This window comes from Pseudophryne corroboree, chromosome 2 (genome assembly GCF_028390025.1).
Source record: "Pseudophryne corroboree isolate aPseCor3 chromosome 2, aPseCor3.hap2, whole genome shotgun sequence".
In the NCBI taxonomy this organism is placed as follows: domain Eukaryota; kingdom Metazoa; phylum Chordata; class Amphibia; order Anura; family Myobatrachidae; genus Pseudophryne; species Pseudophryne corroboree.
Window position 1 is genome coordinate 261195180 of NC_086445.1, and position 27884 is coordinate 261223063.

The following is a 27884-nucleotide window of genomic DNA, read 5'->3' on the forward strand; positions in this document are numbered from 1 at the left end:
GACAGAACTGGGACTCGTCTCCAGTTTCTTCATAAAGGGGTGTCAGCGTTTTCACCTGAAACAACCTCTTGTGGTGCCTGCGGCTACTAGGGACTAGGAGGACTCCAAGTTACTAGACGTGGTCAGGGCCCTAAAAATATATATATATATATATAGTTAGGACGGCTGGAGTCAGAAAGTCTGACTTGCTGTTTATACTGTATACACCCAACAAGCTGGGTGCTCATGCTTCTAAGCAGTCTATTGCACGCTGGATTTGTAGTACAATTCAGCTTGCACATTCTGTGGCAGGCCTGCCACAGACGAAATATGTAGATGCCCATTCCACAAGGAAGGTGGGCTCATCCTGGGCGGCTGCCCGAGGAGTCTCGGCATTACAACTTTGCCGAGCAGCTACGTGGTCAGGGGAGAACACGTTTGTAAAATTTTACAAATTTTGATACTCTGGCTAAGGAGGACCTGGAGTTCTCTCATTCGGTGCTGCAGAGTCATCCGCACTCTCCCGCCCGTTTGGGAGCTTTGGTATAATCCCCATGGTCCTGACGGAGTCCCCAGCATCCACTAGGACGTTAGAGAAAATAAGAATTTACTTACCGATAATTCTATTTCTCGTAGTCCGTAGTGGATGCTGGGCGCCCATCCCAAGTGCGGATTGTCTGCAATGCTTGTACATAGTTATTGTTACAAAAATCGGGTTATTACTATTGTTGTGAGCCATCTTTTCGGAGGCTACTTCGTTTTGTTATCATACTGTTAACTGGGTTCAGATCACAAGTTGTACGGTGTGATTGGTGTGGCTGGTATGAGTCTTACCCGGGATTCAAGATCCTTCCTTATTGTGTACGCTCGTCCGGGCACAGTACCTAACTGAGGCTTGGAGGGGGGTCATGGGGGGAGGAGCCAGTACACACCATGTGACCTAAAAAGCTTTTTAGATGTGCCCTGTCTCCTGCGGAGCCCGCTATTCCCCATGGTCCTGACGGAGTCCCCAGCATCCACTACGGACTACGAGAAATAGAATTATCGGTAAGTAAATTCTTATTTTTTTAATCATTTTTATATATTATTATAAATAAGTGTATTGCTCCTATCATATAAACGTTGTATAAAAACTGTTAAAAGAGGTGAATTTATCTCACTTATCAACACTGCTAAAAATTAGAGATGAGCGGGTTCGGTTTCTTTGAATCCGAACCCGCACGAACTTCACTTTTTTTTTCACGGGTCCGAGCGACTCGGATCTTCCCGCCTTGCTCGGTTAACCCGAGCGCGCCCGAACGTCATCATGACGCTGTCGGATTCTCGCGAGACTCGGATTCTATATAAGGAGCCGCGCGTCGCCGCCATTTTCACACGTGCATTGAGATTGATAGGGAGAGGACGTGGCTGGCGTCCTCTCCATTTAGATTAGATTTAGAAGAGAGAGAGAGAGAGAGATTGCTGTGATACTGTAGATTAGAAGAGAGTGCAGAGTGCAGACAGAGTTTAGTGACTGACGACCACAGTGACCAGTGACCACCAGAGACAGTGCAGTTGTTTGTTTTATTTAATATATCCGTTCTCTGCCTGAAAAAAACGATACACAGTCACACAGTGACTCAGTCTGTGTGCACTGCTCAGCCCAGTGTGCTGCACATCAATGTATTGTATATAAAGCTTATAATTGTGGGGGAGACTGGGGAGCACTGCAGGTTGTTATAGCAGGAGCCAGGAGTACATGATAAATAATATTATATTAAAATTAAACAGTGCACACTTTTGCTGCAGGAGTGCCACTGCCAGTGTGACTAGTGGTGACCAGTGCCTGACCACCAGTATATTAGTAGTATTGTATACTATCTCTTTATCAACCAGTCTATATTAGCAGCAGACACAGTACAGTGCGGTAGTTCACGGCTGTGGCTACCTCTGTGTCGGCACTCGGCAGGCAGTCCGTCCATCCATAATTGTATTATATACCACCTAACCGTGGTTTTTTTTTTCTTTCTTTATACCGTCGTCATAGTCATACTAGTTGTTACGAGTATACTACTATCTCTTTATCAACCAGTGTACAGTGCGGTAGTTCACGGCTGTGGCTACCTCTGTGTCGGAACTCGGCAGGCAGTCCGTCCATCCATAATTGTATTATAATATATACCACCTAACCGTGGGTTTTTTTTCGTTCTTTATACCGTCGTCATACTAGTTGTTACGAGTATACTACTATCTCTTTATCAACCAGTGTACAGTGCGGTAGTTCACGGCTGTGGCTACCTCTGTGTCGGAACTCGGCAGGCAGTCCGTCCATCCATAATTGTATTATAATATATACCACCTAACCGTGGTTTTTTTTTCGTTCTTTATACCGTCGTCATACTAGTTGTTACGAGTATACTACTATCTCTTTATCAACCAGTGTACAGTGCGGTAGTTCACGGCTGTGGCTACCTCTGTGTCGGCACTCGGCAGGCAGTCCGTCCAACCATAATTGTATTATATACCACCTAACCGTGGTTTTTTTTTCATTCTTTATACCGTCGTCATACTAGTTGTTACGAGTATACTACTATCTCTTTATCAACCAGTGTACAGTGCGGTAGTTCACGGCTGTGGCTACCTCTGTGTCGGCACTCGGCAGGCAGTCCGTCCAACCATAATTGTATTATATACCACCTAACCGTGGTTTTTTTTTCATTCTTTATACCGTCGTCATACTAGTTGTTACGAGTATACTACTATCTCTTTATCAACCAGTGTACAGTGCGGTAGTTCACGGCTGTGGCTACCTCTGTGTCGGCACTCGGCAGCCCGTCCATAATTGTATATACCAGTGACCTAACCGTGGTTTTTTTTTCTTTCTTTATACATACATACTAGTTACGAGTATACTATCTCTTTATCAACCAGTCTATATATTAGCAGCAGACACAGTACAGTGCGGTAGTTCACGGCTGTGGCTACCTCTGTGTCGGCACTCGGCAGCCCGTCCATAATTGTATATACCAGTGACCTAACCGTGGTTTTTTTTTCTTTCTTTATACATACATACTAGTTACGAGTATACTATCTCTTTATCAACCAGTCTATATATTAGCAGCAGACACAGTACAGTGTGGTAGTTCACGGCTGTGGCTACCTCTGTGTCGGCACTCCGCAGCCCGTCCATAATTGTATATACCAGTGACCTAACCGTGGTTTTTTTTTCTTTCTTTATACATACATACTAGTTACGAGTATACTATCTCTTTATCAACCAGTCTATATATTAGCAGCAGACACAGTACAGTGCGGTAGTTCACGGCTGTGGCTACCTCTGTGTCGGCACTCGGCAGCCCGTCCATAATTGTATATACCAGTGACCTAACCGTGGTTTTTTTTTCTTTCTTTATACATACATACTAGTTACGAGTATACTATCTCTTTATCAACCAGTCTATATATTAGCAGCAGACACAGTACAGTGCGGTAGTTCACGGCTGTGGCTACCTCTGTGTCGGCACTCGGCAGCCCGTCCATAATTGTATACTAGTATCCAATCCATCCATCTGCATTGTTTACCTGAGGTGCCTTTTAGTTGTGCCTATTAAAATATGGAGAACAAAAATGTTGAGGTTCCAAAATTAGGGAAAGATCAAGATCCACTTCCACCTCGTGCTGAAGCTGCTGCCACTAGTCATGGCCGAGACGATGAAATGCCAGCAACGTCGTCTGCCAAGGCCGATGCCCAATGGCATAGTACAGAGCATGTCAAAACCAAAACACCAAATATCAGTAAAAAAAGGACTCCAAAACCTAAAATAAAATTGTCGGAGGAGAAGCGTAAACTTGCCAATATGCCATTTACCACACGGAGTGGCAAGGAACGGCTGAGGCCCTGGCCTATGTTCATGGCTAGTGGTTCAGCTTCACATGAGGATGGAAGCACTCAGCCTCTCGCTAGAAAACTGAAAAGACTCAAGCTGGCAAAAGCACCGCAAAGAACTGTGCGTTCTTTGAAATCCCAAATCCACAATGAGAGTCCAATTGTGTCGGTTGCGATGCCTGACCTTCCCAACACTGGACGTGAAGAGCATGCGCCTTCCACCATTTGCACGCCCCCTGCAAGTGCTGGAAGGAGCACCCGCAGTCCAGTTCCTGATAGTCAGATTGAAGATGTCAGTGTTGAAGTACACCAGGATGAGGAGGATATGGGTGTTGCTGGCGCTGGGGAGGAAATTGACCAGGAGGATTCTGATGGTGAGGTGGTTTGTTTAAGTCAGGCACCCGGGGAGACACCTGTTGTCCGTGGGAGGAATATGGCCGTTGACATGCCAGGTGAAAATACCAAAAAAATCAGCTCTTCGGTGTGGAGGTATTTCACCAGAAATGCGGACAACAGGTGTCAAGCCGTGTGTTCCCTTTGTCAAGCTGTAATAAGTAGGGGTAAGGACGTTAACCACCTCGGAACATCCTCCCTTATACGTCACCTGCAGCGCATTCATAATAAGTCAGTGACAAGTTCAAAAACTTTGGGTGACAGCGGAAGCAGTCCACTGACCAGTAAATCCCTTCCTCTTGTAACCAAGCTCACGCAAACCACCCCACCAACTCCCTCAGTGTCAATTTCCTCCTTCCCCAGGAATGCCAATAGTCCTGCAGGCCATGTCACTGGCAAGTCTGACGAGTCCTCTCCTGCCTGGGATTCCTCCGATGCATCCTTGCGTGTAACGCCTACTGCTGCTGGCGCTGCTGTTGTTGCCGCTGGGAGTCGATGGTCATCCCAGAGGGGAAGTCGTAAGCCCACTTGTACTACTTCCAGTAAGCAATTGACTGTTCAACAGTCCTTTGCGAGGAAGATGAAATATCACAGCAGTCATCCTACTGCAAAGCGGATAACTGAGTCCTTGACAACTATGTTGGTGTTAGACGTGCGTCCGGTATCCGCCGTTAGTTCACAGGGAACTAGACAATTTATTGAGGCAGTGTGCCCCCGTTACCAAATACCATCTAGGTTCCACTTCTCTAGGCAGGCGATACCGAGAATGTACACGGACGTCAGAAAAAGACTCACCAGTCTCCTAAAAAATGCAGTTGTACCCAATGTCCACTTAACCACGGACATGTGGACAAGTGGAGCAGGGCAGGGTCAGGACTATATGACTGTGACAGCCCACTGGGTAGATGTATGGACTCCCGCCGCAAGAACAGCAGCGGCGGCACCAGTAGCAGCATCTCGCAAACGCCAACTCTTTCCTAGGCAGGCTACGCTTTGTATCACCGCTTTCCAGAATACGCACACAGCTGAAAACCTCTTACGGCAACTGAGGAAGATCATCGCGGAATGGCTTACCCCAATTGGACTCTCCTGTGGATTTGTGGCATCGGACAACGCCAGCAATATTGTGTGTGCATTAAATATGGGCAAATTCCAGCACGTCCCATGTTTTGCACATACCTTGAATTTGGTGGTGCAGAATTTTTTAAAAAACGACAGGGGCGTGCAAGAGATGCTGTCGGTGGCCAGAAAAATTGCGGGACACTTTCGGCGTACAGGCACCACGTACAGAAGACTGGAGCACCACCAAAAACTACTGAACCTGCCCTGCCATCATCTGAAGCAAGAAGTGGTAACGAGGTGGAATTCAACCCTCTATATGCTTCAGAGGTTGGAGGAGCAGCAAAAGGCCATTCAAGCCTATACAATTGAGCACGATATAGGAGATGGAATGCACCTGTCTCAAGTGCAGTGGAGAATGATTTCAACGTTGTGCAAGGTTCTGATGCCCTTTGAACTTGCCACACGTGAAGTCAGTTCAGACACTGCCAGCCTGAGTCAGGTCATTCCCCTCATCAGGCTTTTGCAGAAGAAGCTGGAGGCATTGAAGAAGGAGCTAAAAGGGAGCGATTCCGCTAGGCATGTGGGACTTGTGGATGCAGCCCTTAATTCGCTTAACAAGGATTCACGGGTGGTCAATCTGTTGAAATCAGAGCACTACATTTTGGCCACCGTGCTCGATCCTAGATTTAAAGCCTACCTTGGATCTCTCTTTCCGGCAGACACAGGTCTGCTGGGGTTGAAAGACCTGCTGGTGACAAAATTGTCAAGTCAAGCGGAACGCGACCTGTCAACATCTCCTCCTTCACATTCTCCCGCAACTGGGGGTGCGAGGAAAAGGCTCAGAATTCCGAGCCCACCCGCTGGCGGTGATGCAGGGCAGTCTGGAGCGACTGCTGATGCTGACATCTGGTCCGGACTGAAGGACCTGACAACGATTACGGACATGTCGTCTACTGTCACTGCATATGATTCTCTCAACATTGATAGAATGGTGGAGGATTATATGAGTGACCGCATCCAAGTAGGCACGTCACACAGTCCGTACTTATACTGGCAGGAAAAAGAGGCAATTTGGAGGCCCTTGCACAAACTGGCTTTATTCTACCTAAGTTGCCCTCCCACAAGTGTGTACTCCGAAAGAGTGTTTAGTGCCGCCGCTCACCTTGTCAGCAATCGGCGTACGAGGTTACATCCAGAAAATGTGGAGAAGATGATGTTCATTAAAATGAATTATAATCAATTTCTCCGCGGAGACATTGACCAGCAGCAATTGCCTCCACAAAGTACACAGGGAGCTGAGATGGTGGATTCCAGTGGGGACGAATTGATAATCTGTGAGGAGGGGGATGTACACGGTGATATATCGGAGGGTGAAGATGAGGTGGACATCTTGCCTCTGTAGAGCCAGTTTGTGCAAGGAGAGATTAATTGCTTCTTTTTTGGGGGGGGTCCAAACCAACCCGTCATATCAGTCACAGTCGTGTGGCAGACCCTGTCACTGAAATGATGGGTTGGTTAAAGTGTGCATGTCCTGTTTTGTTTATACAACATAAGGGTGGGTGGGAGGGCCCAAGGATAATTCCATCTTGCACCTCTTTTTTCTTTTCTTTTTCTTTGCATCATGTGCTGATTGGGGAGGGTTTTTTGGAAGGGACATCCTGCGTGACACTGCAGTGCCACTCCTAAATGGGCCCGGTGTTTGTGTCGGCCACTAGGGTCGCTAATCTTACTCACACAGTCAGCTACCTCATTGCGCCTCTTTTTTTCTTTGCGTCATGTGCTGTTTGGGGAGGGTTTTTTGGAAGGGACATCCTGCGTGACACTGCAGTGCCACTCCTAGATGGGCCCGGTGTTTGTGTCGGCCACTAGGGTCGCTAATCTTACTCACACAGCTACCTCATTGCGCCTCTTTTTTTCTTTGCGTCATGTGCTGTTTGGGGAGGGTTTTTTGGAAGGGACATCCTGCGTGACACTGCAGTGCCACTCCTAGATGGGCCCGGTGTTTGTGTCGGCCACTAGGGTCGCTAATCTTACTCACACAGTCAGCTACCTCATTGCGCCTCTTTTTTTCTTTGCGTCATGTGCTGTTTGGGGAGGGTTTTTTGGAAGGGCCATCCTGCGTGACACTGCAGTGCCACTCCTAGATGGGCCCGGTGTTTGTGTCGGCCACTAGGGTCGCTAATCTTACTCACACAGTCAGCTACCTCATTGCGCCTCTTTTTTTCTTTGCGTCATGTGCTGTTTGGGGAGGGTTTTTTGGAAGGGCCATCCTGCATGACACTGCAGTGCCACTCCTAGATGGGCCCGGTGTTTGTGTCGGCCACTAGGGTCGCTAATCTTACTCACACAGCTACCTCATTGCGCCTCTTTTTTTCTTTGCGTCATGTGCTGTTTGGGGAGGGTTTTTTGGAAGGGACATCCTGCGTGACACTGCAGTGCCACTCCTAGATGGGCCCGGTGTTTGTGTCGGCCACTAGGGTCGCTTATCTTACTCACACAGCGACCTCGGTGCAAATTTTAGGACTAAAAATAATATTGTGAGGTGTGAGGTATTCAGAATAGACTGAAAATGAGTGTAAATTATGGTTTTTGAGGTTAATAATACTTTGGGATCAAAATGACCCCCAAATTCTATGATTTAAGCTGTTTTTTAGTGTTTTTGGAAAAAAACACCCGAATCCAAAACACACCCGAATCCGACAAAAATAATTCGGTGAGGTTTTGCCAAAACGCGTTCGAACCCAAAACACGGCCGCGGAACCGAACCCAAAACCAAAACACAAAACCCGAAAAATTTCAGGCGCTCATCTCTACTAAAAATGCATTGCCAAATATCTCCTAAGAGTCACTGGATATTTCAAAGTCAGTACAGTCTCCACACACGCTCCCTGCCCTGTGTGATCCTGCTGGGAAGAAGCAGCGCCTGCCCTCACTGTCAGTGTCTGTCTGCCAGGCTCACTGTATTACAGTTGAGGCCAGGGTGGCAAATAGTAAACAGGGAACTAGTGAAGGCAAGGGAGAGAAAGGCACAGAGTGAAGGATGGTGGGCTGAGAGGCGCAAAGTGAGGGGTGGGGGGGGGGGATGATGGCATGGCAGAGAGACGCATGCGGGAGATGATGGCGCAACTGAGAGACACAGATTGGAAATGATAGTGTGGCTGAGAGACATGGCTCACACAGGGGCCAGGGGAAGGAGTGTACATGGCTCTCACAGGCGGAAGGAATGGTAAATGACTCACAAAGGGGCCAAGAGAAGGGGAGGACACGGGGTCCTTAGTTATAATAAAAGGGAGAGACACGCCAAGCAGCCATGTAGAGGGCGCCACAGTCTGAGGTTTAGATACTTATTGAGATTGTAAGTTTTGATTTTCCTATCAGCGCTAATGTGGGTGTTTTTATCTACAATGGACTCAATTATGCAGTATAGAGTAGAGAGGTATCTGTAATGTAGTGTAGGGTACTATGGAGGTCAGTAATGTAGAATACAAAGGGGCAGTAATTTAGTGTAGGGTATAAATGGTTCAGTAGTTTAGTGTAGGGTATAAATGGTTCAGTAGTTTAGTGTAGGGTATAGAGGTGTCAGTAGTTTAGTGTAGGGTATAGAGGTGTCAGTAGTTTAGTGTAGGGTATAAATGGTTCAGTAGTTTAGTGTAGGGTATAGAGGTGTCAGTAGTTTAGTGTAGGGTATAAATGGTTCAGTAGTTTAGTGTAGGGTATAAACGGTTCAGTAGTTTAGTGTAGGGTATAGAGGTGGCAGTAGTTTAGTGTAGGGTATAGAGGTGTCAGTAGTTTAGTGTAGGGTATATATGGTTCAGTAGTTTAGTGTAGGGTATAGAGGTGTCAGTAGTTTAGTGTAGGGTATAGAGGTGTCAGTAGTTTAGTGTAGGGTATAAATGGTTCAGTAGTTTATTGTAGGGTATAGAGGTGTCAGTAGTTTAGTGTAGGGTATAAATGGTTCAGTAGTTTAGTGTAGGGTATAGAGGTGTTAGTAGTTTAGTGTAGGGTATAAATGGTTCAGTAGTTTAGTGTAGGGTATAAATGGTTCAGTAGTTTAGTGTAGGGTATAGAGGTTTCAGTAGTTTAGTGTAGGGTATAGAGGTTTCAGTAGTTTGTGTAGGGTATAGAGGTGTCAGTAGTTTAGTGTAGGGTATAAATGGTTCAGTAGTTTAGTGTAGGGTATAGAGGTGTCAGTAGTTTAGTGTAGGGTATAAATGGTTCAGTAGTTTAGTGTAGGGTATAGAGGTGTCAGTAGTTTAGTGTAGGGTATAAATGGTTCAGTAGTTTAGTGTAGGGTATAGAGGTGTCAGTAGTTTAGTGTAGGGTATAGAGATGTCAGTGATTTTTTTTTAGGGTATAGAGGGGTCAGTAGTGTAGTGGCGAGTATTGGTGGGTCAGTAATGTAGTGGCGGGTATTGAGGGGCCAGTTATATAGTGGCGGGTATTGAGAGGTCAATTATGTAGTGGGTATTGAGGGGTCAGTAATTAGTGGGTTCTTATCCTATCAGCACCCATGTGTTGCCTATTTTTCATGTGAAGCCAATGTGTTTTATTATTTTCATTGTGGCGGCTTATGTGCTGTATTATGTTCTTGTGGGGGCTTATGTACTGTATTATTTTCCTGCAGTGGCCTATACGCTTCATTATATTCCTACGGGGGCCTATGTGCTGTATCATTTTCCTGCGGTGGCCTATGTGCTGTATGATTTACCTGCGGTGGCCTGTGTGCTGTATCATATTCTTGTGGTGGCCTATGTGCTGTATTATGTTCCTTTGGTGGCCTATGTACTGTATTATGTTCCTGCGGTGGCCTAAAGTATGTGCTGTATTATTTTCCTGTTGGGGCCTACGTACTTTATTATTTTTCTATCGGTGCCAATGCGTGTGTATATTTTGTCCAATCTGTGCCAATGTGTGTGGTTTTACCTACAGTGGGGTCAGTAATGCAGTGTAGGGTATAGAGGGGTCTGTAATGGAGTGTAGGGTACTATGGGGGTCAGTAATTTAGTGTAGAGTACAGAGAGGTCAGAAATTTAGTGTAGGGTATAACTGGGTCAGTAATTTAGTGTAGGGTGTAGAGGTGTCAGTAATTTAGTGTAGGGTATCGAGTTGTCAGTGATTTTTTTTTTATAGGGTATAGTGAAGTCAGTGATGTAGTGGGGGGTATTGAGGGGTCAGTTATATAGTGGCGGGTATTGAGGGGTCAGTGATATAGTAGTCGCGGGTATAGAGGGAATGGGGGGGAGGGGCACAAAATGTATCTTGCCTCCGGGCAACTGGGATGAAGTTACGCCACTGGCTCTTACTGTATATATCATAGTAGCTATTGGTTTCAGAAATGCTTACGTGCAAAGAACATACCTATCACTTATCTTCAGCGCACATAATAGCATAGAATTGATGGCATTGCATTTCATCTATTGTTTTGCAAAGAGGCTCAGAAATCATTATTTTAGCTGTCTTCAAAAGTAGGATAGGCGGCAATACATATAGAAAATCTAATCACAGGGGGTCCAGACTGTAAATGAAGAACGCGTGTGACACTATTGTATAAATCACTTACAGCACCTCATCTAGAATGCTGTCATTATAAAATATGACTGTTTTTATAACAGGATAGGGAGTGTATGACATAAAGAAAACACACAAGAAAAACATTATTCACAGATAGTAAAGTACTGGTACACAGAATGGTGCGGTGTTCTGTAGATGCAATGGATGCTATGCTATTAGCCCGGATGCCACTTCGGCCGATCAAAACGGAAGGATATCGCGATGTATGACCGATGGTCATTATCGTGGAAACCAATTGGAGGCCATTTTGATCGGCCAAAATTGGACCTGCGATCGCACGAAAACCCATGGGATCAGGGTAAAGTACCGCTGCTAATGGGATACCGCCCAATGTGAGAAAGTTACAGAGTTCCAGCAATATATTGCAATACTGTCTGTCTCGCAGTCAGAGTGTTGGGAGTTATGTCCCATTCACTGCTGCTCTGGTGTAGTATTTGGAGAGGAGGGACTAAGGAACAGTCTACTGCTTCACAGGCGCTAAGCACTCACCCCCATGTCCCCATTGTGATGTAGCCACACCCTCTACTGTATCTAGGAGATGTAACAAACCTTCTAAACAGGACAAGGTGAGAATAACTTTGTGGTTATTATACCTACAAAATAAATCTTATATTATCTTTTGGGACATAGTTTTGTACCATAGTAAATATATTTTACATTTATTTTGATTATATACCCACAAAGAGGCAAATTATTATTTTTGTAGAATCCAGGATTACTTGCTACTGTCATCAAACTAATATATAATTAACTGAAACATAAGGTTTATAGGGATAAGAGGAATGTGTCCTTACAGCAGGTAAAGTCTATGATGGTCATAATAAAGTGTATGTGTGTCTGTTCTTTTTTCACATTTTATTATTTTTTTACTCTTTATATTTTGAAACTTTTGAGTATTAATACTCTAGAGTTAATGCATGAGCATGTGGAACATATTGCATATTGGTCCAGCCAGACTGCAAGGGTTAAATGTTCTTGATGGGTAATATGAACTAGATGGTCCGAAGGGGTCAGAAGGTTATTAGAGTATAAAAGAATACATGTAAGTTTTGTGTAAACTGTGCAGAGGGGATGTAAGTGAGAATAGCTTATTAAGGTTACATGAGTGGTTCTTGAATTTGATAAGCTACTTTAAGAGGTACATTTTTAGGGAACATTTGTAGTATTGTTGGGTACAAGAAAGTCTTGTTGCACAAGGAAGGGCATTCCACAGAGTAGGTGCAGCACAAAAGAAGTCTTGTAACCGTGAAACAGCCCGGGTGTATTGAGTTTGAATGAGAGATGCAGATCTTGTGCACAGATGTAGCCACGTTCGGCTTTGCCATAATGTATAGGCATCACGACAAAACAATTGTGTAAAATGTGCCTGTGAATGGACACGTGCGTATGTTCGCAGGCACACACCCATAGGAAATGAATGGTTTGATCACACCTGCAACTATACGCACCCTGCCGCGATTAGACTCATGTCGTGAAGCGTGTGTACGTGTGTACATTTCGCGGCAAAGATGACCGTGGATACGTCTGTATGTTGCTGTTGTTTTGCTGATATTCTCATATGTAAGAAGAAGTATTCTGTATTGGATTTTGTAAAATACAGGCAGAATGTTATAGAGAATATTTCCCATACTTATACCTTAGCAATGTTATTTAAAAATATTTATCAAATTAATTTGTAATTTTTGGTGCAGTACCAACCCCACTATAGTTCTCCGTTTCTCCGTTCTCGGTTGATGATATCACATCAAATATCAATTCCCTGGCTACTTAGGCATTATAGATAACATAATAACACATAGATTTATCAGTACAAATACTAATTACTACGTTAATGAAATACAAACATTAACATAAGAAACTTGTTTAAGAACAAAGAAAAATTCCACAATAATAGCCGCAGATGTATAAGTATCATAAACTAAAATTGAATAAAATCAACTAATACTACACTTGATTACAATCAAGACTGGGTCCACACAAAACATGAAATAACAGCATGCAGAAATGTGACTATAGAGTTTGGCTGGGTTAGGAGACAGAAGACTGTGGCGCGACCTTTGAGGGGGCATTTATCAAAAACCGTATTTCCAATAAGATCTGGGCGCAATGTTAGTACCAAAGATCACACTGCAGGATGCAATCTTACTGGCGCTATGTATGATTTTACACCCACAGGGACAGGATCTCCGAAAGCGGACAATCCCTGCAAAGTGCTCAGTATGCTGACAGGGCTATTACGAATGCGCGGCCCCACTGACTGCACGTGCACCGCAGCCATGCCGGGTATGGGACTCAGCGTCGACAGTGTCTAGGTCGACACACATTAAGTCAACACCTATTGGTCAACAGTGACTAGGTCGACACAGGAAATAGGTCAAAACGGTCATTAGGTCGACATGGAAAAGGTCGACATGAGTTTTTAATGTTTTTTTGGTGTCATTTTCTTTGTAAAGTGACAGGGAACCCCAATTAGTGCACCGCGTCCCCTCGCAAGGTGCCTCGCGATTCCCAATTGTAGTCCATGTGGATCGTAAAGTATGAAAAAGTAAAAAGTAAAAAAAATAATGTCGACCTTTTTCCATGTCGACCTTGTTCATGTCGCCCTAATGATTGTGTTGACCCATTGTCTATGTTGACCTACTCAATGTCGACCAATAGGTGTCGACCTAATGTGGGTTGACCTAGACAGTGTCGACCTACAGTCCGGATACCGGCCATGCCAACCCTCCAACAGCTATATCTGCAATATGTAGTCCACAGGCTACAGTGGGCTACCACCATTTTCAGATGACGGTAGTTGTGGGGGCCAATTTCTGGAATACTTTGTATTCCGGAAGTTGCTATATACACAGCACAGCATTCCCCACAGAAATCTATGGGGGTTGCAGCTGCAGGCGGGGACGGATGGATCGCAGCGGGTGTCTGAGAGATCTGATGTGGTCACTCAATAATACATTTGTGGGATACAAAATATTTGCGATTCCCCCCCCCCCCCCCCCCCTTCGCAAAATGGGTGTTTTGGGGATATAGCCAGAAATCTTTATTGCTAAATGGGGTCTCTTATAAAGGTAGCTACAGCATGGACTTACCATTAAAGGAGAATACTGTATTATCTATTTTGTTCAAGACTTAAATACCTCTATCTATCAACAGTCCCGACAACGGAATTGCGACAGCCGACATCCCACACTTATGTATATGGGAAGGTTATTGATAGGTTGCCGGAAGGAAGGGTTATGGCTAGGTTGTGGAAAGGGAGAGTTAGGCTGAGGGAGTGGAGGGTTAGGCTATGGGGAGGGGGAGGGGGGTAGGGATATTAGGCTACAGGGAAGGAGGGTTAGGGAGAGGGTAAGGAGTAAGGCTTACTTTCCTTTCGAAGAAATGTCGGGATTCTCACTGTCGGGATGCTGGTGTCAGTATTCTGACTGACTGCATCCTGAACACCGGAATCTCGTATCACACCCATCTGCATTTATAATATGACAAAGGAACCACCACGCTGTGAGACATATTATGACTACTCCCATGTCACAATCGGGATAAAGCATTTCATTTACGAGTTGTGTTAACTGAAATGAATTTATGCTGCCAGCAATTATAATAGACAGAAGCAACAGCAGCTTGTCATAGGATACAATAAGTTTACATCAGTCACAAGTAGTGTTGAACAGGAGATATGAGGTAAGCGATGCATATTGGGAAAATAGTCGCCACTTGAATAGTTTTTTTTTCTTTGACAAGTGTTAAATGCTCAGAAAATAGGATTTTAATTTCCTACCGGTAAATACTTTTCTCGTAGCCCGTAGAGGATACTGGGGTTCCGTTTAGTACCATGGGGTATAGACGGGTCCATTAGGAGCCATGGGCACTTTAAGAATTTGATAGTGTGGGCTGGCTCCTCCCTCTATGCTCCTCCTACCAGACTCAATCTAGGAAACTGTGCCAGGGAGACGGACATACTTTGAGAGAAGGATAGATAAAGATAGTGGTGAGATTCCGAACCAGCACACACAAACAGAGGAAAGCCATGCTAACCCAACTTTAAACAGGAACAGTAACAGCTGAACCAACAATACTTAACCAAGTAACAGTGCAGGAAGAACGAAGCACCGGGTGGGCGCCCAGTATCCTCTACGGACTACGAGAAAAGGATTTACCGATAGGTAATTAAAATCCTATTTTCTCTTACGTCCTAGAGGATACTCGGGTTCCATTTAGTACCATGGGGTTGTACCAAAGCTCCCAAAACGGGTGGGAGAGTGCTGAGGTTCCTGCAGAACTGATTGACCAAACTAGAAGGTCCTCAGAGGCCAAAGTATCGAACTTGTAGAACTTAGCAAACGTGTTCGAACCAGACCAAGTAGCCGATCGGCAGAGCTGTTAAGCCGAGACACCCCGGGCAGCCGCCCAGGAAGAACCCACCAACCTGGTAGAGTAGGCCTGTACAGATTTTGGAACCGGCAAACCTACCGTGGAATAAGCATGCTGGATAGTGAACCTGATCCAGCGTGCAATTGTCTGCTTTGAAGCAGGATACCCAATTTTATTAGGATCATATAGAACGAACAGCGAGTTGGATTTCCTATGACGAGCTGTCCTCTTTACGTATACCTTCAAAGCCCTCACAACATCCAAAGAGTTTGAAGTAGCGGAAGTGTTGTGATAATCGGAACCACAATAGGTTGGTTGATGTGAAACGCAGACACCACTTTAGAAAGAAATTGCTGACGAGTTCTGAATTCAGCCCTGTCCTCGTGGAAAGTTAAATAGGGGCTCTTGTGAGACAAAGACACCAGCACCGACACACGTCTTGCTGAAGCCAAGGCCAACAGTGTGACGGTCCTTCACGTAAGATATTTACGTCCACCTCCTCTAATGGTTCAAACCAGTCCGATTGGAGGAACTGCAGCACCAAATTGAGATCCCAAGGTGCAGTGGGAGGCACAAAGGGAGGTTGGATGTGCAGAACACCTTTCAAAAACATCTGGACCTAAGGGAGAGAAGCCAATTGTTTTTGAAAGAAAATGGACAAGGCCGAAAGCTGGACTTTTATGGAGCCCAGACAAAGGCCCACATCCACACCTGCCTGCAGAAAAAGCAGGAAACGTTCCAGGTGAAATTCCACCACAGAATAAGTTCTGCTCTCACACCAAGAGACGTATTTCTTCCAAATACGGTGGTAATGTTTAGATGTTACCCCCTTACTAGCTTGGATCATAGTCGAGATAACTTAGTTAGGGATCTCTCTTCTGGCTAGAATCAGCCGTTAAACTTCCATGCCATCAAACGTAGCCACGGTAAGTCCTGATAGACGAACGGGCCCTGTTGCAGAAGATTCTCGCGAAGAGGTAGAGGCCACAGATCTTTGAGGAGCATCTCCAGAAGGTCCGCGTACCGTACCAATGAGTATTGCTTGAACATTTTCGCTTTTTATTCTTTTGAGAATTCTTGGGATCAGAGGAAGTGGAGGAAACACGTACAACCCATGGAGTCATCAGAGCGTCTTCCGCCACTGCCTGTGGTTCTCTCGACCTGGAACTATACCACTTGAGCTTCTTGTTGAGACGAGAGGCCATCGTGTCGATATGTGGATGTCCCCACCGATGTGTCAAGCACCTCCTGAACACCTCTGGGTCCCCACTTCCCCGAGCGCAGGTCGTGTCTGCTGAGGAAGTCTGCTTCCCAGTTGTCTACTCCCGGAATGAAGACCGGTGACAATGCCACAGTATTTTTTCTGCCCAGAGGACAATTCTTGACACCTCTGACATTGCTGCTCTGCTTTTCATTCCGCCATGTCAGTTTATGCAAGTCACTGCCGTCACATTGTCCGACTGGACCTGAATGGCCCGATCGTGAAGAAGATAAGAGGCCTGCAGAAGGGCATTGTATATGGCCCTGAGTTCCAGAATGTTGATTGGAAGGATGACTTCCTGACTTGACCATCTTCCTTGAAACTGCACCCCCTGGGTGACTGCTCCCCAACCTCTGAGGCTTGCGTCCATGGTTAACAGGACCCAGTCCTGAATTCCGAACCTCCGACCCTCGACGAGGTGAGAAATTTGTAGCCACCACAGAAGGGAGATCCTGGCTTTTGGTGACAGACGGATCCTCTGGTGCATGTGAAGATGCGATCCGGACCATTTGTCCGACATATCGAGCTGGAAGGGTCTTGCGTGAAACCTTCAGTACTGAAGTGCCTCGTAAGAGGCCACCATTTTCCCCAGAAGGTGAATGAATATATGCACCGATATCCGGGTTGGCTTCAGGACATCCTGAACCATCGATTGGATTACCAATGCCTTTTCCAACGGAAGGAACACTTTCTGCGACTCCGTGTCCAGTATCGTTCCCAGGAATGGGAGCCTCCGTGCTGGCTCTAGGTGAGATTTCGGAAGGTTCAGAATCCTCCCGTGATCCTGGAGAAGTTTGGTTGAGAGACCAATGCTGTCCAGCAACCTCTCCCTGGACAGCACCTTTATCAGAAGATCGTCCAGGTACGGAATTATGTTCACTCCCTGCATGCGGAGTATAAACATTATCTCTGCCATGACTTTGGTGAACACCCTTGGTGCCGTGGGGAGACCAAATGGCAGGGCCTGGAACTGGTTGTGACAGTCCTGTCGTGCAAACCGTAGATAAGCCTGATGAGGCGTCCAGATCTAAATGTGAAGGTACGCATGCTTGATATCCAGAGACACTAGGAATTGCCCTTCCTCCAGACCTGAGATCACCGCTCTCAGAGACTCCATCTTGAACTTGAACACTCTTAAGAACGGGTTCAAGGACTTGATGTTCAGAATTGCCCGTACCAACCCGTACAGTTTCGGTACTACAAACAAGTTGGAATAGTACCCCTTTTTGTGCAGATGAGGTGGAACTGGAACAATGACTTGAGTCTGTACCAGTTTTCGAATGGCCTGCTGTAAAGTTATACTTGCCTCTTGTGAAGCTGGTAAGCCTGATTTGAAGAATCTGTGAGGTGGGAGCTCTTGGAACTCCAGTCTGTAGCCCTTGGAAATAAGGTCTATGACCCAGGGATCCCGGCATGGACTAGACCAGATGTGACTGAAGAATTTTAGTCGGGCTCCCACCAGACAGTCCTCCAGGCACCACAGTCATGATGAAGGCTTTGAGGAAGCAGAGCCTGAGCTCTGTTCCTGAGCACCTACAGTTGCTGGTTTGCGTGGTTTACCTCTTGCGCCTCTGGAGGCCGTAGAAGCACCTCTGGAATTTCCCTTAAACTTGGCTGTCCGAAAGGACTGTTAATTTGAAGCTGAATAAGCTTTCCTGGCTGGGGGAGCTGCGGAAGGAAGATACGTAGACTTAACCGCAGTAGCTTTGGAGATCCATTTGTCTAGTTAGTCTCCAAACAAGGCCTCTCCTGTGAATGGTAGGCCTTCCACGCCTTTCCTGGAGTCCACATCAGCAGTCCACTGGCGTAGCCACAAGCCACTGCATGCTGACACTGCCATAGCGGTGTTGCGTGCATTAAGCAAACCAATCTCTTTTATGGCTTCCACCATAAAGTTTGCAGAGTCCTGTATACTGTATGCTGCAGGAATAAAACAACATCCCCCATAGACAAGGAATCTAACCCCTCAATTAGGTTACCTGACCATTTAGCAATGGCTTTTGTGATCCACGCACATGCAATATAGTGGGTCTCTGGTCCACCCCAGCAGCTGTGTACAATGATCTGAGTGTAGTCTTAATTTTACGATCAGCCATATCTTTTAGGGAGACTGCATTAGGGACAGGCAATACAATTTTTCGTGACAGCCTAGAGACTGATGCGTCCACTATCGGTGGATTTTCCCATTTTTTCCTATCCTCCAGAGGAAGATGAGAGCAATCTTTTAGGGATTTGAAATTTCTTATCAGTATTAACCCACGGTTCTTCAAAGAGGGTATTCAATTCCTTTGACACAGGAAAAGTGACTGAGGACTTTTTTTTTACATTAAAATAAGATTCCTCACACTCCTCTGACACCTTATCTAGAATTTGCAAAACCTCTCTGATGGCCTCTAAAAGAGCCTCAATTCCCTGTGACAAAGTAGCATCCCACCCCCCCCCCCCCTTCCAAATCCACCTCACGCTCCTCCATGTCTGACCCGTCAGAGTCAGACTGCAGGGTATGGGCCAGAGATCGTTTTTGCAGACAAATGGGAGGGGATTGAGACGCTGGTTTGGGGACTCAGTCTCTATTCATAAACTCATCCACAGTCTGTCTTAAGTATTGCGTCTCTTTCTCATTGCGGGGTAGCTTTGTAGAAATATTTAATCATTCCCTTAATGGAATTGACCCATTCCGGTTCAGCCCCGCTATTCTGGAAAGGTGCACTGCCCTGAGTACCCAGTAGTGATCCCCCTGGTGAAAAGGAACACTCCGCTGTACAAGAAACACACTCTTTGCCTGACATAATGTAAATGTGACAGCACACACACACAGGAAAAGGTTAAGCACAATTAACCCACAAAGAGCCCTTCAGGGAGACACAAGAGTTATTTGGAGCCAGCCCCCACCACGCCGTTATCGCGAATGCCAAGCATTGCCAAGTCACAGACTAAGTACCCTGATAGGGGACTTAGTACACTAATAATCGCTCCCCCCCTGCTATGACCCCCTGGAACCACTGAGGTAATCTGGAGTCTCTCCGGAGGAGCTGCGCGTCCCTGTCAGTCAGGGTCTGTGTCCACTGCAGAGGGAAAATGGTGCTGGTGAGCTGCTGGATCCGCTCATAGCGAAGGCCCCACCCCTTCAATGTCACGCGGTCTTCACGCTTTTTTTTAGACTGGCTGAGGTAATCTGGTGCTTAAAATGGAGAGAAAACCGTTTTAAGGTTGTTTTTGCCAGTGTGGGTACTGTGTAGTGTACTGAGACGCAGCTGTGTACTGTGTCTGGAGATGCATTCCACCGCGGTTAGAAGCCGTGCGTCTCCGTACCCTCATACCGCCATAATGGCCGGCGATCACTCACCACTCTTGTTTCTTCTGGCTCTGTTAGGAGTGGCGGCGTGCAGCGGGAATGTACGCACGCCGTGGTGGGGCTTGCGAATAGTTCCCTCAGGAGCTCAGTGTCCTGTCAGCGGGGAACGGGACCATTAACCCTTCAACCACGAAGCAGGCAGGATGGTGCCAACCAGCCCTGCCTGAAAATAACAAACATATAAAAGAAATGTAGAAAACTCTTCAAGAGCTTCCATAAGCGTGAGCGGCTCCTCCGGGCACATTTTCTAAACTGAGTCTGGTAGGAGGGGCATAGAGGGAGGAGCCAGCCCACACTATCAAATTCTTAAAGGTCCCATGGCTACTAGTGGACCCATCTATATCCCATGGTACTAAATGGAACCCCAGTATCCTCTAGGACGTAAGAGAAAACATGTTGAATCATGCTGAGATGAACAAAGGGTAAAAAGTTAAACCCTTTAAGGAAAGGTCTTTAATGATGTAAGCAAGGAGAATTCAATACTCAATACAATCTTATGCTGTCAACAGCTCAAGTGCTGAAACACTGCTGAAGCCTCATTTGTGGAACACTGTGCAGAGAGAAGCATCTCAGCACACTGCTTATTTGATATTTCTCAGCTCATATTAAGCTTTAAAGTCCCTTTTATTGCCATTTTCTATGGTAATATGCAAATATACGGTCTACAATTACAAATGTTTAAATTCTTGAACGGATGATCGCAATTACTAATTTATTATTCCAGGGACATTCACAATATTGCGTAGTTTCCTGCCTGGGAGAAGCCTGGAGAGGAGATGCAGGTGGGCGGTGATGGGGGAGAAGTCTCTGCCCCTCGTGACAAAATAATTAGAAAGAGGGGCGGGATGCAGGATGTCTATCCATTCTTACAGGGGTGCAGGGGACTACCTGAAAAATTGAGATTCTCCTGCAGGTTCTGGGAGAGTAGGCAAGCATGTATCATATTCTACATTAATTGACAGCATACAGTACCTATAACATGGAAAAACTAAAGTGCAGCAAATACTATATTTTACCTCAAATTATTTCACTACTGTGTTCTCAATTGTAAAGCACAGCACAATATGCTGGTGTTTGGGGGAATTCAATTGGGAGCAAGGTTTAGCAAAGTAAAAAACACTTGCTTACCTTGCAGCCAATTTCGGATTACCACAGGTATGCGCGCTCCCAATACCTATGGTATCCCACAAAAAAAATGGTTGCAGGGTTTTCAGTGCTGCCAACGTTGGAAGAAGACACCGCTCCGGAATGTGAGTCATTATACCCTAATTAAGCTAACTAGAAAACTTCCAATTGCTTAAGTAGTCCTCAGGAGAGAGGCCGCCGAGTACCCAGAGCAAGTCCCGGTGATTTTAGGAAACTTGCTCTGGGGAGGGGTGTGAGAAAAAATAAGAATTTACTTACCGATAATTCTATTTCTCGGAGTCCGTAGTGGATGCTGGGGTTCCTGAAAGGACCATGGGGGATAGCGGCTCCGCAGGAGACAGGGCACAAAAAAGTAAAGCTTTTACCAGATCAGGTGGTGTGCACTGGCTCCTCCCCCTATGACCCTCCTCCAGACTCCAGTTAGGTACTGTGCCCGGACGAGCGTACACAATAAGGGAGGCAATTTGAATCCCGGGTAAGACTCATACCAGCCACACCAATCACACCGTACAACTTGTGATCTAAACCCAGTTAACAGTATGATAACAGAAAGAGCCTCTTAAAGATGGCTCCTTAACAATATAACCCGAATTTGTTAACAATAACTATGTACAGTATTGCAGATAATCCGCACTTGGGATGGGCGCCCAGCATCCACTACGGACTCCGAGAAATAGAATTATCGGTAAGTAAATTCTTATTTTCTCTATCGTCCTAAGTGGATGCTGGGGTTCCTGAAAGGACCATGGGGATTATACCAAAGCTCCCAAACGGGCGGGAGAGTGCGGATGACTCTGCAGCACCGAATGAGAGAATTCCAAGTCCTCTTTTGCCAGGGTATCAAATTTGTAGAATTTTACAAACGTGTTTTCCCCCGACCACGTAGCTGCTCGGCAGAATTGTAATGCCGAGACCCCTCGGGCAGCCGCCCAAGATGAGCCCACCTTCCTTGTGGAATGGGCCTTAACAGATTTAGGCTGTGGCAGGCCTGCCACAGAATGAGCAAGTTGAATTGTGTTACAAATCCAACGAGCAATCGTCTGCTTAGAAGCAGGGGCACCCAACTTGTTGGGTGCATATAGTATCAACAGCGAGTCAGATTTTCTGACTTCAGCCGTCCTTGAAATGTATATTTTTTAAGGCTCTGACAACGTCCAACAACTTGGAGTCCTCCAAGTCGCCAGTGGCCGCAGGCACCACAATAGGTTGGTTCAGGTGAAACGCTGATACCACCTTAGGGAGAAAATGCGGACGAGTCCTCAGTTCTGCCCTATCCGAATGGAAGATTAGATAAGGGCTTTTATAAGATAAAGCCGCCAATTCAGATACTCTCCTGGCGGAAGCCAGGGCCAGTAACATAGTCACTTTCCATGTGAGATATTTAAAATCCACCTTTTTCAATGGTTCAAACCAATGGGATTTGAGGAAATCTAAAACTACATTTAGATCCCACGGTGCCACCGGAGGCACCACAGGAGGCTGTATATGCAGTACTCCTTTAACAAAAGTCTGTACCTCAGGAACTGAGGCCAATTCTTTTTGGAAGAATATTGACAGGGCCGAAATTTGAACCTTAATAGATCTCAATTTGAGACCCATAGACAATCCTGATTGTAGGAAATGTAGGAAACGACCCAGTTGAAATTCCTCCGTCGGAACACTCCGATCCTCGCACCACGCGACATATTTTCGCCAAATGCGGTGATAATGTTTCGCGGTGACTTCCTTCCTTGCCTTAATCAAGGTAGGAATGACTTCTTCTGGAATGCCTTTCCCTTTTAGGATCTGGCGTTCAACCGCCATGCCGTCAAACGCAGCCGCGGTAAGTCTTGAAAGAGACAGGGACCCTGTTGTAGCAGGTCCCTTCTCAGAAGCAGAGGGCACGGGTCGTCCGTGACCAACTCTTGAAGTTCCGGGTACCAAGTCCTTCTTGGCCAATCCGGAGCCACTAGTATTGTTCTTACTCCTCCTCACCGTATAATCTTCAATACCTTTGGTATGAGAGGCAGAGGAGGAAACACATATACTGATTTGTACACCCAAGGTGTTACCAGTGCGTCCACAGCTATTGCCTGTGGATCTCTTGACCTGGCGCAATACTTGTCCAGTTTCTTGTTGAGGCGAGACGCCATCATGTCTACCATTGGTCTTTCCCAACAGTTTACTAGCATGTGGAAGACTTCTGGATGAAGACCCCCCTCTCCCGGGTGAATATCGTGTCTGCTGAGGAAGTCTGCTTCCCAGTTGTCCACGCCCGGGAAGAACACTGCTGACAGTGCTATTACGTGATTCTCCGCCCAGCGAAGAATCTTGGTAGCTTCTGCCATTGCACTCCTGCTTCTTGTGCCGCCCTGTCTGTTTACATGGGCGACCGCCGTGATGTTGTCCGACTGAATCAACACCGGTTTTCCTTGCAGGAGTGGTTCCGCCTGGCTTAGAGCATTTTAGATTGCTCTTAGTACCAGAATGTTTATGTGAAGAGACTTTTCCAGGTTCGTCCATACCCCCTGGAAGTTTCTTCCTTGTGTGACTGCTCCCCAACCTCTCAGGCTGGCGTCCGTGGTCACCAGGATCAAATCCTGTATGCCGAATCTGCGGCCCTCCAATAGATGAGCCTTTTGCAACCACCACAGAAGATATACCCTTGTCCTTGGCGACAGGGTTATTCGCAGGTGCATCTGAGGATGCGACCCTGACCATTTGTCCAACAGATCCCTTTGGAAAATTCTTGCATGGAATCTGCCGAATGGAATTGCTTCGTAAAAAGCCACCATTTTTCCCAGGACTCTTGTGCATTGATGTACAGACACCTTTCCTGGTTTTAGGAGGTTCCTGACAGGTCGGATAACTCCTTGGCTTTTTCCTCGGGAAGAAAAACCTTTTTCTGAACCGTGTCCAGAATCATCCCTAGGAACAGCAGACGTATCGTCGGAAAACAGCTGCGATTCTTGGAATATTTAGAATCCAGTCGTGCCGTCGAAGAACTACTTTAGATAGTGCTCTTCCGACCTCCAACTGTTCTCTGGAACTTGCCCTTTTTAGGTCGTGCAAGTAAGGGATAATTTAGATGCCTTTTTTCTTTGAAGAAACATCTTTTCGGCCATTACCTTGGTAAAAAGGCCCAGGGTGCCGTGGATAATTCAAACGGCATCGTCTGAAACTGATATTGACAGTTCTGTACCACGAACCAGAGGTACCCTTGATGAGAAGGACAAAATTTGGACATGGAGGTAATCCTTGATGTCCAGGGACACCATATAGTCCCCTTTTTTCCGGTTCGCTATCACTGCTCTGAGTGACTTTATCTCGATTTGAACCTTTTATGTAAGTGTTCAAAACATTTTAGATTTAGACTATGTGTCACCAAGCCGTCTGGCTTCAGTACCACAATATAGTGTGGAAAAATAATACCCTTTTCCTTGTCGTAGGATGGGTACTTTGATTATCACCTGCTGGATATACAGCTTGTGAATTGTTTCCAATGCTGCCTCCCTGTCGGAGGGAGCCGTTGGTAAAGCAGACTTCAGGAACCTGCGAGGAGAAGATGTCTCGACTCTCCAATCTTTACCCCTGGGATAATACTCGTACGATCTAGGGGTCAACTTGCGAGTGATCCCACTGCGCCCTGAGACTCTTGAGACTACCCCCCCACCTTGAGTCCGCTTGCACGGCCCCAGCGTCATGCTGAGGACTTGGCAGACGCGGTGGAGGGCTTCTTTTCCTGGGAAAGGGCTGCCTGCTGCAGTCTACTTCCCTTACCTCTATGTCTGGGCAGATATGACTGGCCTTTTGCCTGCATGCCCTCATGGGAAAGGAAAGATTGAGGCTGAAAAGACGGTGTCTTTTTTAGCTGAGATGTAACTTGGGGTAAAAAAGGTTGGATTTCCCAGCTGTTGCTGTGGTCCCCAGGTCCGATGGACCGACCCCCAAATAACTCCTTCCCTTTATACAGCAATACTTCCATCTGCCGTATGGGATCTGTATCACCTGACCACTGTCGTGTCCCTGACATCTTCTGGGAGATATGGACAACGCACTTATCTTGATGCCAGAGAGCAAATATCCCTCTGTGCATCTCACATACATATATATAGAATGCATCCTATTAAATGCTGTACATGAATAAAATATTTTTAGTCAGGGAATCCGACCAAGCCAACCCAGCACTGCATCTCCAGGCTGATGGCGATCGCTGGTCGCAGTATAACCACCGTATGTGTGTATATACTTTTTAGGATATTTTTCCAGCTTCCTATCAGCTGGCTCCTTGAGGGCGGCCGTATCTGGAGACGGTAACGCCACTTGATAAGCGTGTGAGCGCCTTATCACCCTAAGGGGTGTTTCCCAACGTACCCTAATTTCTGGCGGGAAAGGGTATAACGCCAATATTTGCTATCGGGGTAACCCTACACATCATCACACACTTCATTTTATTTTATCTGATTCAGGAAAAACTACAGGTAGTTTTTTCACTCCCACATAATACCCTTTCTTGTGGTACTTGTAGTATCAGAAACACGTAACACCTCCTTCATTGCCCTTAACGTGTGGCCCTAATGAGAAATACGTTTGTTTATTCACCGTCGACACTGTATTCAGTGTCCGTGTCTGTGTCTGTGTCGACCGACTGAGGTAAATGGGCGTTTTTTTAAAAACCCCTGACGGTGTTTCTGAGACGCCTGGACCGGTCCTAATAGATTGTCGGCCGTCTCATGTCGTCAACCGACCTTGCAGCGTGTTGACATTCTCACGTAATTCTCTAAATAAGCCATCCATTCCGGTGTCGACTCCCTAGAGAGTGACATCACCATTACAGGCAATTTCTCCGCCTCCTCACCAACATCGTCCTCATACATGTCGACACACACGTACCGACACACAGCACACACACCGGGAATGCTCTGACAGAGGACAGGACCCACTAGCCCTTTGGGGAGACAGAGGGAGAGTCTGCCAGCACACACCAAAAACGCTATAATTATATAGGGACAACCTTATATAAGTGTTTCTCCCTTATAGCATCTTTTATATATATACAATATCGCCAAAATCAGTGCCCCCCCTCTCTGTTTTAACCCTGTTTCTGTAGTGCAGTGCAGGGGAGAGCCTGGGAGCCTTCTCTCCAGCTTTTCTGTGAGAGAAAATGGCGCTGTGTGCTGAGGAGATAGGCCCCGCCCCTTTTTCGGCGGGCTCGTCTCCCGCTATTTTTGAAGTTAGGCAGGGGTTAAATATCTCCATATAGCCTCTGTGGGCTATATGTGAGGTATTTTTTGCCTCTAATAAGGTTTTTATTTGCCTCTCAGAGCGCCCCCCCCAGCGCTCTGCACCCTCAGTGACTGTTGTGTGAAGTGTGCTGAGAGGAAAATGGCGCACAGCTGCAGTGCTGTGCGCTACCTTTATGAAGACTCAGGAGTCTTCAGCCGCCGATTTTGGACCTCTTCTCTCTTCAGCGTCTGCAAGGGGGCCGGCGGCGCGGCTCCGGTGACCATCCAGGCTGTACCTGTGATCGTCCCTCTGGAGCTAGTGTCCAGTAGCCAAGCAGCAAATCCACTCTGCACGCAGGTGAGTTCACTACTTCTCCCCTAAGTCCCTCGTTGCAGTGATCCTGTTGCCAGCAGGACTCACTGTAAAGTAAAAAACCTAAGCTAAACTTTCTCTAAGCAGCTCTTTAGGAGAGCCACCTAGATTGCACCCTTCTCGTTCGGGCACAAAATCTAACTGGAGTCTGGAGGAGGGTCATAGGGGGAGGAGCCAGTGCACACCACCTGATCTGGTAAAAGCTTTACTTTTTTGTGCCCTGTCTCCTGCGGAGCCGCTATCCCCCATGGTCCTTTCAGGAACCCCAGCATCCACTTAGGACGATAGAGAAAAGACAGTGATTTCTATTGAAATCATTGAAATCACTGCATCCCATTTTAGCAAAATCCTGTGACTGCGGGAAAAAAACCTGTGCCACAGGGTTTTTTTTATTTCACACCTACAATTGGATTCCCCCCTTAAATTAGTTAATAAATGGGAATAAAAGTAGCTAGTTGTTGATTCTCTGTCTTCTTGTCGAGGAAGATTAGCAAGGATTACCTCTAGTAATATTTATTTTAGAAGATCATTAAAATAAACCAATGTAAATCAAAATGTGAAACTATCAAACCTGAAATAAAGGCAGCTGCAATTTCCCTTTACGGTTGTGCGTTATACAAATAAGTAGTTAAAGAATTGTACGGCTCCACAAAACCAATAGTTTGCCACAAATGGTATCGTTGTGGCTGTGCTGTATGGTTTTAACTTGAAATCCCATGCAACGTTTGAAGCCTAGAGACATTCCTGAGTCCGCAAAGGGATCTCGTCATTAGTTATGTTCCGAATGGTTTATATACTGTACATGTATGTGTGTGTGTGTGTGTGTGTGTGTGTGTATGTATATATATATATATATATATATATATAATAAAACGCTAGCGCTGCTCATCACCTCGAGCCGGGATTCCGGCTGGCAGAATTGTCAGCGGTCGGGATTCCGGTGTCAGTAACTGCATCCCATATATATATATATTCCATGGTAATGTGCAGTCGTGTAGTTTCAGAAGGCAACGGCAGGCATTATAATGTTATAATGATGCATGTACATGTAGAGGAACATGTGGATAAGCATTCCACAGGGATCTAGCTATGGCACTGTGCAATTAATCCTTTTGCATGTATGGAGTAATTATATGGAATATATTATAATTATGAAAGCTTAGCTCTCTTCCCATTCCTGACCATTGTAAGTGCTTATATGCTGCTTTGCCATGATGCCATCTAGGTTGGAGGGAGTGTCCACAGGCAAAACACTAATATATTATATATGTACAGCTACAAGGATCAAAATTCAGATTTTGACA

At 46.0% G+C, this 27884-nt stretch overlaps 1 protein-coding gene across 4 annotated transcripts in view; it reads right to left on the reverse strand.

Moving 5' to 3' along the window:
* CACNB3 (calcium voltage-gated channel auxiliary subunit beta 3) overlaps positions 1-27884 on the reverse strand; it is a 426341-nt gene that overhangs the window by 293675 nt on the left and 104782 nt on the right. The gene's annotated exons all lie outside the window — the stretch shown is intronic.